Genomic DNA, 15,689 nt, shown 5'->3' on the forward strand with positions numbered 1-15,689 from the left:
TGCCAGCAGCTGCTCCACAAGGGCCAGTGGCTTATTGCACGCCGTTATTTTGGATGGAGAAGCAACAACACAGATGATCTGCCTAGTTGAATCCAAATGGCTGAGAAATGCAGAAGGAAAATGATGCTCGCTGGCAGTAGCGCTCAGCCAGCCAACAGCTACGGAGTGGCTGTAATCCTTGGTATAATCCTATGGGACTCCTCTTTGAGCTGTTTTTATTTCACTGTTACTGAGTTGTTTTCACTCTTATTATGATTTTTTATTATTATTTTCAAAACTATACTTCATTCTCAGGGATCTGAGCTGAATTCTCTATATTCTGAATTGAGTATGTTTCCTGGTACAGACAGGCACACAAATCTGCAGAGCCACAGCCACATTTGGTGGGTGATTTTCCCAAGCAGGTTTGAGTCAGCACTACAAACACATCAACAGCTTTCAACAGTTTTCACTCCCCTGACTTTTCAAGTCCTCGTCATCCACATCCCAACACCTCCCAGAACTATCTGGCAGCCTGTGTATCCTCAAACGCCCCGGCAGGCCCTAAGCCGCATCCTAACGGATGGAACACACCCACAAAACCATGCCAGTGAAATGCCAGGCTGTCAGGCTGTGACACAGACCTCACACCACTTCAAACATTTTGAACAGATAAAAGGAAAAAAGAAAAATTAATTACGTCCCAGGGCTACAAAGGCTAACACCAGTGCAGATCCAGGGATACATTTTTGGGGGAAGCGGGGAGAGGCGGAAGGGACAAGCCTCCAGCGCTGTGCATGCAAGCTGCTTTTCACCCCTTGGCCCGAGGGCTGCGGATCATTCCCTGGAGAAGACGTCTTTCACATTGGAGATGAAACCTGTGTCACTGACCTCTTCTTTCTCCATTACAGCCTTGCTGATCATCCTAACCTACGGATGTTTTGTGTAGCTATGCTTTCACTTTATCTAACCGCTCTCTCATTTGTCCTCCCAGCTCCCCCATGCATTACCTCGGGTAATCAAGACTTCGCCATTTAGCCAGAATATAAAAATCAGAATCAATGATAAAGCTGCTTAAACAATGGGCGATCATTTTTGTAGCATTGCAATGCTCTGAAATTAAATGCTACATGTTGATTTAAAGGTTAAAGCAATGGGCTTGAAAGATTTAAAAAAAAAATCCCTAAATGTTAATACCGTAGAATTGCAAAAATGAGGACCATAACTGCTGCGGCTACAAAGTCTCTGTGAAATCTATGGAGCATGGAGTAGCATAAAGCAGAGACATAACACATTTCAGGTCCTGATGATGCTGGAGAACAGCAAGGTTTGCTGCAGAGGACAAAAGAGTGAGTCTAAGCTGATGGGAAGCTAACATTACCTAAAAGCCTAACTGATAGGAAGTCATTGGTTACTCCCCAAAGCGCACTTAATTCTGGCTCAATAGAGCTATTTCCTCAGCCAATGTTTGTGAGGTGTAAGAGACTATTAGTTCTGACTCTACAACGTAGGTGCCCTTGTCATACGTAGGAATAGCCGCCTCACTTCTCATCGAGAAGAACATTTTTAAAGACTGAGACAGATTTCCCCTGATGTAGTTCTGCTGAAGTCAATGAGTTTATGTCAGAATTAACTTACTGTCATCTGTGCTGAAAATATAAAATCAGGGCTTCAGCAAGGGTGAGATGAAAATCATGCCAGAAGGGGGCAAGTATGTTTTCAAAACCTGTAAGTAGAGGGAGACGGGACCCACATGATTTCTTGCCCTAGTGCCAAATCTCTCACAACAGCTCCGTATGTTTTTTTAGATGGTAGAGAATAACACTCAGGTAGAATTTTATCTTTGTGTATCTGTCAGAGATAACTAGAAATGCTAAACAAAACTTCTCCCACAATGTTTTAATCGAAGTCTCTATTAGATGACAAGATCTCTGCTACAGACTTGTTTGCAGCTGTAATTTACAGAAATAGTTTGTGATTTTGGGTGCCATCCTTGATGTATGTCAGATCAAATTTTCAGCATTCTTAACCAAAATCCAACAAAATGCAGGGTTCAAATATAGGTGTCAGTTCTTCTACAACCTGTGTCTAAATTGTCTCAGTTCAGCCCCGCTCCTATAAAGCATCCACATAAGAACCTGATCCCCACACACCTATCTGCACGATCTAAACCACCAAGGATTCACCAAGAATCAGTGAATGATTTGGAGAATGCTGCAGGTACATTTCTTTACACAAATAAATACATATTATTTACATATGCATTTGTCATCTTATTTCTGAAGCTTTTCAGCCCTCCACATCCACAGTGGCTTAGGATGGGCTGCAGAAGTTGGGATGTTTGTGCAATATTTAAATGCTTAATGCCCATTCAACCAACTTACGCTTTCCAACACGTTCTCGCCCTCCAGGAGCTTAGAAGTTTTCCAAGCGGGCCTGACAGTGGTCTTCTTGAGAGCACTGGACAGGCTCAAAAGGCAAACCTAATCTGGGGAGGGTGGTCCCAGTCCCCCAGCTATGTTCTTGGAGGTGCAGAGATGACGCAAAAAGGTCCATCAAGGCCCCATCCAACCACCCCACATACGTCAGCAGTGGTGCATGCCTTTTGCACAACAGAAATGCCACTCAAGTATTGATTCGAGAGGTGAGAAGTACCAGCTATGGAACATCTTAACTTAAAAGGATTTGAACCCACAGCTCCAGTTCGCCAGGAGAGTAATTGCTCCCATTGGATGGACGCAGTAGGTGACATTAGACTACACTCAGGTGTGCCACATTAAAGGATGGAAGGCAAGCAGGGAAGAAGCCAGCTCAAGCCTAGTGGTAGGACACTAGACTAAAACGGGGCAAAATGAGTTCTCCCTTCCCTGCTTTCTGTTTTTATGTCCCACAATTGACTCAATGTATAAACACATGGAGAGGTCAGGAATGCCCAGACAGAAGACAAAAATCGAAGCAAAGCACTTTACGAAGCTAGAGGAAGAGTAAAGACAAGAAAAGAGACATAGGATGTAGACTACCAGCGGGAGAAACACAAAGCAAAAGTGAAAAACCAGAGAGACCTGACCACGGGAGAGTGACAGAGAAAGGACAGAGGGAGAGATGGCACCATCCCAGAGTGCAAGTGGATGGGAGAAAGGTTCGCTTTTGGTTGCCCCAGCATCCTACTCCTCAGTGAGGAGGAGAACAAACACAACAGAGCAGAAACACCTTTTGCCCCCATTTTCTCACACATTACATATGCGGCAGTTGCATTTAAAGGAGGTTCTGAGAATAAAGGGAAGCCCCTTGACTGCTGCACAGTCCTTCCCAATGCTGCAAGTATGACAAGACAGAGCACGGCTGGCATTAGGAGATGCCTATTTATCAGGGCAACTTTGCTCAGATCCAGATCTCGAGCTAGCAGAAGTTATAAGCAGACCCTTGGGTGGGATTCAACCGTTCTGGCTTAGGTGCTCAGTCTGAGAAAATCACCCTGAGCTCTCTGTATAATCAAGTCAGAGAAAGGCACCTTGGCGTGGGGATTCTTTTCATCCTAAAACAGGACAGATAATTGACTCTGGAGGTACCTATTCATTGCCCAGTACAACTAGCTCGGCCTTGTGGGTATGTAAAGTTAGGTGAGGGGAGTCCCATCACCGCTAATTAGCTAAGCCAATCTACGGAAGGGCTAACAGCAGCCCGGCTCCCCCGCAGCAGTCACACGTTACCCTCCCCGTCTCTGTACTGTCATCGACCGCCAGCTGATCCCATCATCAGCTAGCACAGGCTGCTACGCCAGCAGAAAGCTATTCTTCTTTTTGTAATGTTATTTTTCAGTTGATTTAGTTCCTTGGTTCCTGGTGAGGGTAAAATGGCCATCATTCCTGTGAAAAATGTTGCCAGCCAGGGAAAGAAATGCCCTTGGCAGCAGCTGAGATGGCCTTCAGCATGTTACAAAACTGTGCCCTCGCGTGCCAGCAGCATACAGAAAACAGAAAAATGCATAAGTGAAAGAATTACAGGGAGTAAATTCACCAGAGAAAAAACCTAGCACATAATTAGAGTGGGAACATTTTCAAAGGGGGAAAGATATGGCAAAATACCAGGCTGCAATGGAAAATAATATCCAGCAAAAGATACAGAGCATAGGAGATACAACAACATGAGGCATTTTGCAATAGCATGCAAGCCACCAAAAGTCATGGAAATGATCCAAGAGTGTTATCCTCAAATGACAAGGACATACTTCTCGGAATGATATCCTCAATATAACAAAACACCATGGTAAATAAGCACGCATGATCAAAATCTTGCATTTGAACTGGGGCAGTGTCAATGCAATTTCAACGAAACGTTATTTTTATTCTCAGGCTGGGGATCTGCAGAGACCAAATAACACTCTACATGGGATCCTATGCTGAACTTTTCATTTCAGCTCCCAGGAGCCTGGGAAAAGGAGGGAAATAAGTTATATTGGTGACACAAAGACCAAGAATACCTTCAGTAAAACGGCCAAGCCTCAACATAAGAAAAACATTAAGAGCATCTGAGCAAAAGGCAAGCCTCACAGGAAATACAGCCATATAACTTCACTGGACAAGTGAAGGGTGAACTTGATAGCAATAGTACTATTTAATGTCCTTCTACTCTTAGAGCCCTGAAACACCTTTCCAAGTGCAGAAAAGGGAAAGAAGACAAAAGGAAGGGGAACATACCAAAGAGGCTCCCCAGATTAAGAGAAAAATATGTGGTTGGTACATAGAAATGGCTGTAGAAGCAAAATGCAGTGGAAAAAAAAAAAAACAGATTTCTATGGGTCTGATGTGACTTAGTAAAAGCACATCAGATACACAAAGATATGCGATTCCTGCAGATGACTAGACATTAACGAAGTTCTCAGAAGTCAAAGTATTCTTACACTAGTATGCTACAGCAGACTTTCGCTAATAAGTCTATATCATTGGTTATAGTCATAATCCTACTTACAAGTTATGACCTTACTTATAAGGTATGCCAAGTGGAAGCCAGCTGAAAGAATATCTTTCAGTGGCAAAACACTTCCCAGAGCAGCTCTTACATAAACCACACCACCTGCATTTGAAATCCTTTGCCATGTACAACGCACTGGTCTACAAATATTTTAAAAATTGAGAAAGAGTACAAGTGATTGCATGCAAGGTTTGAGATGCTTTTGACAATCTCATTTTGAAAAAGAAATGTGAATTCAGAAAGAAACAGATAGAATGTGTAGAATACAATTTGCAAACAAGGGTGTTTATCTGAATTCACATAAACTGAAGGTGTTACTTTCGTTATCCGTATACCATGATGCTTCTGCTACCAAAAGATTCTTGACGATGACAACTCCCTTTGGGAATTTTTCACTAAAGTCCTTCCAACTAACCAACTGCCCTAAGAGATTTCTTTATTTTAATAAAGTACATTTCTAGGGAAGAATGTAACAAGCCATGTTAAGTAAGTGATAACTACTAACATCTCCACCTGCTTTGGCACCCAGCAAATTCTCTAACAATAGCAGCAGATGCATCTTTCACACAGCTAGAACATGACCGGAGGCCAGTGCGCACAAATTAAGAAGCTGCACATCAGTTAAGCAGCGATCACTTGAACCTCGGCATGTTTCTGTTCAGCGTTTATAGGGCACTTACAGGAACAAAAACTAATGCTACTGCTCAGATTATGCAGCTACCAGTAAGAGAGAAGGCTTCAGAGGCATTACAGACTACACTGACCTTGCCCTGGCTGAAATCCCAGCATCTGCCAGTTGACTTGAGCAAAGGAAGACCAACCAACCACAAAAACAAGACTTGCCACAGCTACTCAGCGCTGCCAAAAAGGTACAGAGGAATCAACTCTAAAAGTATCAGAAACTCCATGTATCCAACACTGTAGTCGCAACGTTTAACATCATCTTCCCTAAAATCAAGGAACAATGTGAATGCAATCACGAGCAAACTAAGTCTAAATGGGCAAATGCATGTTTATAAAGAGTTGCTTAGAAGACAGAGTAAAAACTATTATGACCAGAACCATTAACAAAGCACCTGACAGACCCTGGCATCAAGTGCCAACAGACTTGTTTTACATGAAAGGACACACACACATTGTTGTAGCTGATATAACTTCCCTGGGCGTGTCAAGTTGGCGTTGCTTACACAAGCTTGACACACGCCATCCAGAAACTAAACTCAGGATTTGCAAGACATGGGACGCCCAACTGGTCTCTTTTCAGATGGGAGGGTTTCAAGTTGACGGTAAAACTGCCCCAGCATCTATAGAGAGCACTCTTTTTCAACAGTGTCCTGTTCCCATTATACCCACAGCACTGTGGAAGTAGATGTAGCAGTGGGCATGGTCTATGTAAAAATCAATGGTCATTTAAAGCACTTCTGGTATATAACCTATTTACCTATCTCCACAAAACTTACAGTTGCCTCCACATATGACACAGTTAGTTTTAAACTCAAATAGTCCAACCTGAATAATTCTGGAGACGTGATACTCAAGACATGAAGATACATTGAAACCGATAGAAATTCTCACGTTCTACCCAAGAAGAATGTCACAAGGATTTCTTTAGACAAACCAGGTTCCTCTTCGCTATTTCCTCAACAAAACAAGCAAAGATTATCTGTGAATGCGCTGTGAAGAAATATGCCTTGTCCTTTCAAGGACTGCCCTTGAAAATTCAAAAGAAAGATGGCACTGAAAAATCTATAATTCTCCCTTGAAGATTTAAGATTTAGGATTATGTTCAGAATTATTTAAATGGAGCAGACGTAAGGAAATAGCTATGTATATTGTCTAAGGATTTTAAACTAATTTTGAACTATTTAATTATAAATTACTGTTATATGTTCATGTGTTCATGAAGGTTTTATGTAACATTCATAAAAAAGAAAGGAAAGTAGAGAGTGACTAGGGTTTTTGGCACTCCGCAATTACATGAAGGGCAATTCTGACAGGAAGGTATTAAACAGCAAAGGAAGAAAACCTCCAATAAAGAGGTTTTCCAGCTGCAGCTCATAACATGGCTCTCGTTAACGTCATCTCACCTCATCTCTGCATTGGCTTTAAACTGCAAGTTCATTGCACAACTAGAGAGAAACATTGCAAACCCATCTGTGGATGCTGCTGAGAGATCCACCACCCTGGAGTCTCTGCAGCACACACAAGCAGCAGTTCTTTTGCTCTGCCACATGTTCTCAGTACCTGTTTCCTTAACATTTCTTGTACGTAACCCACTAACTAGTCAGCCATCAGAAACCTGTTTTCTCATTAACACCATTTTGACAAGAGAGCTCATCGAGAGACATTTTTCTTTTCCTATGTAATAAGACATTTTTTACTGTTTCCTGTGCTAGGCCTTCATTACATTCTTGTCTGATGTTTTTATTTTGATTGGCCATCTAACATTGCCAGTTCCTTCACATATTAATTTTTTTAAAGCTCTTTGTTTTAATTCCCAAAAATTAGATGACCTCTTACAAATCTTTCTCTGATGATAATCATAAAATTCTACTTATATTAAATAATGCCCTTACAAAAACTTCCATGTTTTCTTGTCTCTCCTTAACTCCGATACAATCAACAGCCTTTGGTGTACAAGATTCATTTAAAGAAATAAGTGCTTGTGAAGCCTTTTAAAGTGGATGCGAGTTATTTTGGTGCCTTCTTTAGAGGTGGTGAACTATTTATGACCCCTTCCATCTCTGCGCAGTGCATTCTTTAGCCAGCCAGGCACTACTTCATGTAAGCTTCATTGTCCAGCCCTCGCAGCACAGAAACGAGCAGACTGCACCCAGCATTCAGACCTGATGGAGATCAAATCAACCCCTGATCCGTGGTCTCTTGGAGGCCCATAGACCATTTCTAAGGAGTCCACAAAGATGAGTAAATGCATGCCTATTATCAGCAAGGTTCAATATCTGCTAAAATCATCAGCACCATCACAGGAGAATTTGGAAGGATCCACAACTAAGCATGAAAATCACTCAAATTAAACTGAAAATCTTAGAGTGCTATCTATAGGATTTTTTGTTGTTATTATTTATACTTATTCCACAGTTAGCGAATCATACTAACAGAATCAAAAAAAACCAAAAAAACCAAACCAAAACAAAAAAAACACCACCAAAAAAAAAATCACAGCGTGAGCCATGCTTAAGACCAGACAAAGACGGGCACCAGGAACCTGAGCACAGCTATGGACACAGCTTCATTCTTCAAGGTCCCCATTCAAAAACCAGCCAGGGTTGAAGCAGTTTCTCTCCACTCCCCATCTTTTGCCCCCATTCTTTACCCCTAAACCTCCATATGAGAGCTGCTTAAGTCAACTCTGGCAACACTACCACTGAATCTGTATCTGTGGCCTCTTCCCAAGTCCAAACAAAGCATCCAAAACCATCTCCTAACAATTCAGCCACCTGAAAAGGCAGGAGGTGCCTGTGGTTTTGACGGAAAAATTACTTGGGTGCCTAAGCTTTTCTTACTGCACAGACCAGAGATGGCCAACATCTTGCCTGAACAAGACTCTACTCTCCCACCTAGCCCATTTATGCCCATCAAGGAAAGACATCCAAACGCCTCCTGTCTCCTCTAAGCACACTGTAAGCAGGAAGTTTAACAGAAAACACTGCCATGCCTTTCCAAAACACGGTGGGGAGATGCCTCTGTCTTGCAGACTAGCTTCTTACAGGAGTGCTCACGCCAAAGGAATAGACTTCCCTGGACTGTTTAGGCTTTCTCTTTTTTCTTTTCTAAAATCAAAGCAGTATCAACATCAGAAACTGTCTTGGGAGCTGTGGACAATCTTGGATGTTCAGTGATCCCACTTCCAAATTACTGTGTCTGTTAGTGACACGGGCACCTTTCCAGCAGATGGGAGGTGGGGGTTTGAAGCAGTGCAATGAGCTGCATGCAGATCTCCTGCTTCCCAGGTAAGTGCTCCCAGCCAGGAGATTATTACAGGACAGCTGGGTAGCAGCAGTCCATTTTTCAGAGAACTGTAGAAAACTGTTTTCAAAGTCTCCATGCCTGAAGGACAACTGGGCACACACATTCAAGGCGAGGTTCCAGCTTCTGGAACTCAAATTCTGGCAGGCACCTGGCACTAAAGGTGGTGAACTTACCCACTCCCACATCCAGCAGAGGAAATCCCAGAGCACCCCCCTCACAAGCATTTTCCAGACGGCTGCTGTGGCCATCACACACTTTGCGGCTGTGGTGAGTCACTTCAGCACTTAGCTCTCCTCCATTCACTCCATATAGCATGTAAACATTGCTGATTCTTGGTCTGGAGCCAGGTATCTAACTTGCAGCACTGTGAAACTGTTTATTCATGCCCATGTTTCATTCATGTGCTTTATTGTCGGACTAGATGATCTTTAAAGGTCCCTTCCAACCCAAACCATTCTATGATTTAGTGTAGAAGGAAACCAATGTAAAGCCTAAAACTCCTCACCATCTGTCTTATTGCTCTGTTCTGGCCTCCAGGACACCCTATGGACCTCCTAACCAATCTTCTGATACAGTTTTGAGGAAGCAGCATCCTAACAGTCACAGCAGCTAAGGATCCTTGGATCCTAATAAACAAGTAAGAGACTGGTCCAGTGATGAACTCGAGCAGACCAACTTCCATTCTCTTCTTGCCTACAGACATCTTATACAACTATAGGCAAATCGCCCAGGACAAGATTTTTCTGAAAAGGCACTTAGCTCAGTGAGATGAGACCTTTTCAAAACCACCTCTTTCCAAAGCTTCAGGCTCCTGGTAGGCTGTTTTCCTCTTAAGAGTTTACCTGGCTCTTAAAATCCAGCCATACTCCCTTGCAGCTTTCCGTTCCAAATATATAAAATGGACCACTTTTAGTGCGAAATTCGGCAGAAGCACTAACAAAGCCGCAAAACATTTTACAACGTTCTCTCCCTTGTACAGGTGTTTGCATGGCTAAAAACATCAAAAGGCTTTAAGCCTTCTACTGACATACCAAACCCTCTTGAAGGGTCCTACTCTCACGGCCCACACACAGGAGGGTCTGTGGCTCATGTGCAAACCAGAAGGAAGCGCTCGAATTTTAAGAAGCTGCCAGCTAGTTATCGACCAGCAATCCGAGGGGCTTTGCCTACAGTTGACGCCTTACGAGTCCAGTCTGTGCCTCTTCCACTAGACTATCTTTTCCAAAATACACCCTAACGCTCCTCTCATCAAAGGAAATGAAAATAGCAAGACCCTGACCACACGGCCTTACGGGAAACGTGGTTCAGCTGTGAAGTCCAGCCAGTCGTGAAATGCAATGCAAAGCACAAACTACACTTCCCAGGAGACACTATGAGAATATTTTTGGCTAAACTCCGCTGGGTTTCAGCCAAAATACTTTGACAAAAGAACTAAACTACCCCGGAAAACTGACACTTTTCTTTAAAAAGCTGCTTTGCCAAAAGCTTTCCTACTTCAAAAGGATTCTGGTTCAAGAGTTTTTGGACAGCCCTAAAGATGACTAAAGAAGAGGTTTAGAAACAGTATAAAATCACTCAAAAGTAATCAGAAAAAATAGCCTTCAACATAATGTACAATTTATAAATTACACAGTAGATTTCTGCTGCTTCCACAGTGCAATTCTCTGCTGACTCTAGGACTACGCCATGTTTAAAATGCCATTTTGACTATGAATTTAAATTACATAGTCTTTCATGTATTAATTAAAACAAGAATTTCATTTTAACAGATACTTCTAAGAATTTTCTGAAAGACAATCCAAACATTTTTAAAAGGAATACTCGACTCGGAAGTATTACTTCTTGTCTACAACATCTGCATACCTTATTTATGCTGCATCAGTAGCATAATAAAATTTTAGGGATAGATCTAATGAGTTGTCACAGATTAAAAGATCCTAATATCATTGTTATAAGAGACCTTTAAATCAGTGTTTGTTTTATATTCTCTGATCATTATAATGCTTTAAATGTTCATGACCATGTAAATGATCATATAGGTATCAAATACAAAAGATCTCCGTTACAGAGAGGGAAACATAGGGCAATAGTTTTTACATTTGCTACATTTTTTTAAATCTTTCAATACCCAAGGATCAAAGTTGTAGTATTTCCAGTCCAGAGGCTCTTTCTGTTTCACTGTATGGCAAGTGAAGTCGGGTATTTCAGTTTCCCACATTGATCTGATTTTGCTGGAAAACAATCTCCCTCCTAAATTTCACTGCCTATATTAAGCAGATATGTACATATGCACAGAGGTCAGAATGGAAACTCGCAAGTTCCTTTATGAATCCTATTTTTCATACCTCATGACTGAAAAGCGGGCATGTGGCCTTCTGGTTACTGAAGTACAGCTTACTGTCATTCCAGCTCATTTAGACCAAGATTTTATATCTTTACACATCCTTAAATTTCATTAAGCATTCCTGTATACTACTACTTGCAACTTGATTTGGTTTTCATTTAATTGCTCTTAATTATCCAGTGGTGTAATTCCAGCCCTTACTGGATCTTCTGTCATCTGCTTCACTTCTGCAATGTCAGTCTTCATTCCCTGCTTTGCAGCTGTATTAAAAGCTCACTTTTTAAAGTAGAAAACAGCCAGGAATAAAAGTAGAAGGATGGAGAAAAGCACTTAGTATTTCCAAAATTAAACTGAAAGGGATTATCTGTTACCAGGAATTACCACCCATTAATGAACTGCCATAAGTTTCAATTGTAGGAGAAGTTAAAATTCATGTACTGTTTTGTCCTTCCCTGCTTAAAGGAAAGGGAGCTCTTCCAATGGCATTTGCACATTTTAAATACAACCCCCCCACTAAACAGGAATTCAGTGATCTAACCCACATGGGTGCTTCTCAACAGAAAGGTCCAACGTTATCCGATAGAATTGAGCGAGCTCTTATTTCCCTTACCTTCCCCTACTATGTGGGGATCGTCAATCATATCCTGCCACTTACAAGGCAGCCCCCTAACAAACACCCAGGCTTTTTCCTCTACATGCTTCTAAAGAGTGAAAGTATAAAAGTCTCTTACCTTATGGTTGCTGAGAAAATGGGAACTGCAGAGCGCTCTGTGCCTGCAGGGACACTGCACAGATGAACCTCATTGCTGCTGTTTACAGAAGTCTGACAGTTTTTAATTTGAAAAGAGGTTGTCTTTTGCTTTTCGACAGTTCAACAAATCAGACAAAACAGTTGCAAGTGTTATCTGTAAACAGCTTCCTGTTTGAAATAGATCAGCTGTCCTGCAGGACAATAATTAGGAAAGAAGTGTGGGAAAGCTGAAGAGGTCCATGATGTAAGCTTTTTATTTTGGGAATGTACTTTTTTGGGAATGCACTCTTACTCTCCCCTCCTCCTCTCCAACAGAGAACCCCTTTTTAACCATTTACATCTATTCAGCTCTAAGCCACGCATGCACACCGCCCCAGCACACCACTTTTCTTGCTTTCCTTCAGCAGATATAAAACCACACAAAATGCAGCACTGAACGTGAGCATCTTATGTGGATAATTAACACTCTCCCCTCACTGAAATTCTCTCCATTCTTGCAATTGGCTGTAGCATTCTTGACTTGTAGAGTAAAACATGCAACTATTTCGGAGCCGAGTCTCAGCGCTGCACAATAACGTACATGCTAAATTATCCACACGGCAGGCTGCTTCAGGAAATTTTGGGGTTTGGTTTTTTAGCGGTTTGGTTTTTGGGGTTTTTTGTTTGTTTGTTTTTTTGTTTTGTTTTTTAAAAACACCTTTTGATTATAATTTCCTGTGTGAATGGGAAGGGAAAAAAAGAAGACAGAAATCCTTCACTACAGCTTCCAAATAGTTGTCCAGTTCTGGTTTTCATCTTTAACAGCTAAACCAGAGTAAACCACAGTACTCCACATACGTTCAGGCAGAAAAAAACTGGGGCCAGCTGATTGTGGGAAGTGGGATGTTGCGAACACCTCCCTCTCTTTGTTACAGCAGTTTATACTTCAGCAGATACTACTGGCTTCACTCTCAACTTCCAGGGCAAATACAGAGTACCACTTACGACTATACCAATTAAAACCTTCTAGTGAATAGCTGGTATATTTGTAAGGCTGTAGCTCTGATAAGCTTCTTCAACAAAAAAGGCTCACAAACCATCTGCCCCTACCCTGTGCCCCTACCCTGTTCCCCCCTCCCAGTTTCTCCAGCTAGGGTTTGAAGGGTTGTGCTGTAAGCGAGCACCCAGCGTCACAGGAGCCTGGGTACTCCCAGTACGTGACCTCTTACAGGAAGACCAGGATGCAGGGCAGTAGCAGGAGGTTCCCTTTCCATCTTCCGCAGTCCCAAGACCAGAAAAGTATCAGAACTCCAAAAAGGTTTTAGACTGAGGGACTAGAGAAAGATAGGATCATGTGTGTGTGTGTTCACTTCTCTACCAACCTTCTGATCTGCTCTCCTGGGAGGTGTAGGTCCATTCCATTGAGGATTCCATGTCATGGTGAGGGTTGCAATGCAAGTTGATGACACACAGTACTGATGCACTCTTTTCCTGCTCTGCTCAGGACATGTCGTATCCTCTCTCCCAGAAAACCTCTCCCCTGCCCTGGGGTGTGCAGCCTCCTTCCCCACCACAGCTCCCGCTTCACCAGCCCACAGCACCACACATGCTGAGCAGCTTTGCTGGAGAAGACAACAAAAACGGGTACTGCAGATACCACAGCACGGCAGAAGTAATGATGCCTCATACTCAGGACTCACTGTGGGCTACCTTCATAAAAGCAGACCTCTCCTAAACCACCCTGTTTCCATGTTGGGCTGGAACCTAGTTACCCTGGAACCTAGCTACCCTCCTCCACCGCTATCAACTTCTGTATTTTAACACACACCAAATGGTTATGAAAAGAACTGATGATCACTTCCAGATTACATCAGTGAAGAAAGGACAAAATGGTAGAACATGAACATAACATGTGTGTAAGGGCCACACAATTCTAATTTGAAAGTTCAGTTTTATGCGTACAAGCCCCGTTAGTGCAGTGGGAGCAGAAGGCAGGATTTACAGGATTGGGCCCTTGCAGCACTCTGTTGGCAGCAATTTGCCAAGAGAAATGTTTGATGTAAAGAATGCAGCAAAGTGACTGCAGTCCAAGCCTTTGAAGATCATATTACGATGGCAAAGGCAACATCCACTTACATACATATCTACTCTCCCTGTAAACACAGGCAAATAGCTGAGACCAGAAACAGAATTCAAGGGAGAAAAGAGCCATTCCAGGGAAAGTTAGTAGAAAAGGTAGGATTAAATACTGGGGAAACAGAAGTGAAAAATAAACATAAATGACCAGAGTTCAAAAGGAAAGGGCAAACACTATAAATGCAGTGAAAGTGTTTTCTCTAGGAAAGGGGAAAATAAGCAAGTACATGGTTTTCTTTCACCTAAGAGAGAGAAAAGGGCACACTCCCTTTACAGAAAGACATAAGCATCCTTCGCCCACCCAGAAAGCCGACTGGAAGCTGTGTAGCCACATCGGCGCATCATCTGAACTTGGCTGCTATGGGCAAACTGGGGTACTGGATGCACAGACTACACTGGAGCAGCTCAAGCCGCCCCCAGGTTGCAATAGCTGTTGGCTATTAAGTTCAGTTTTTCATTATGTTAATATGCCTGTCTGAAAAACTATGGCAGTTCAAGAGGTGATTCACAAGTTTTTCAGCCACCCTTGCTGGATGAAGAGGGACAGTCTTCAGAGACTAGGGTATACAGCAAGACACACCAGTTATATCAGCTACCTTGGCTTGACCCACAACCCAACATTCACCCAGCCTTCAAGTTCAGGTTAAACATCATGTTGACACAACTATAGGTAGAAGTAGTAGATTGAAACAGTTCAAAAACCAACCAAAAGCATGTAGACAAAAGCAAAATGTAGAAAGACAAGAACAAGATTTCTAACAGAAAACAGGAAAAAATGTATTTATACATTTTAGGAGCCTTCAGGCAAATTCTTCTACTCTTTCCACAGTCAGTTGGCATTATCTCTGTGTCTGTAAGAGGATTAAACCTAATACCTATTTAAAAACACAATGTCTATTTAAAAATGTTGTTATGAAAAGATGACAAGGCCTTAATTCTCCCCTCCGTTTGGCAAAACATCCAATGGTATCATCAACATTCCCAATCAGATTTTGCCAGGGGATGAAAAGTGCCAATACCCAAACTCCTTAGTAAGTCAGTATCTGAGCTCAATTGCTGGATCTCAGCTTATCACAGGCTGTCACAAATGCTGTTCCAGTTCTTGAAAGTAAGGGCGGCCTCGCTAACCAGCCTTTAGTAAGCCTCCCAAGGCAAACTCCCGAAAAAGGCAAGGAGATGCAACAGATCCACGACTCCTCCATAGTACAGGTCTGCACACAAGCACGCTGTGTGCATCCCTTCCTCTGCTCCCAAGACAACATAACGATGTGTCCGCTTCCTTTCAGCTTCACTTAACAGTAATTGCTTAGCCAAGAAAATAGGAAACAACTTTACGAAGTGTCAAGATACACCTGGGAAAAACCAGTCTGTATGGCTGCCCCTGTAAGATACCCATCTGAACCTGGTCCCTTAGTACAGCCCCAGGGGACTGACAGCACCGCTGTGCCTCTGTGGGCAGGGAGACACGGAAGCTATCCTTACCACCTCTTCTGTGCGATACACGAGACGTATGGTGGGAAGTCAGTGCAGAAACAGCAA

The 15,689-nt window shown here is 42.5% G+C and overlaps 1 protein-coding gene across 1 annotated transcript in view; it reads right to left on the minus strand.

Moving 5' to 3' along the window:
• The window catches only part of COLEC11 (collectin subfamily member 11), a 42,600-nt gene extending 27,732 nt beyond the window's left edge, over positions 1-14,868 (minus strand). The window contains exon 1 of the mRNA XM_075145119.1: positions 12,016-14,868. The gene's annotated coding sequence lies outside the window, so the exon portion shown is untranslated. The remainder of the gene's footprint in view (positions 1-12,015) is intronic.
• Between the last annotated feature and the right edge of the window lie 821 nt (positions 14,869-15,689).

This window comes from Calonectris borealis, chromosome 3 (assembly GCF_964195595.1).
Source record: "Calonectris borealis chromosome 3, bCalBor7.hap1.2, whole genome shotgun sequence".
NCBI classification, from domain to species: Eukaryota; Metazoa; Chordata; class Aves; order Procellariiformes; family Procellariidae; genus Calonectris; species Calonectris borealis.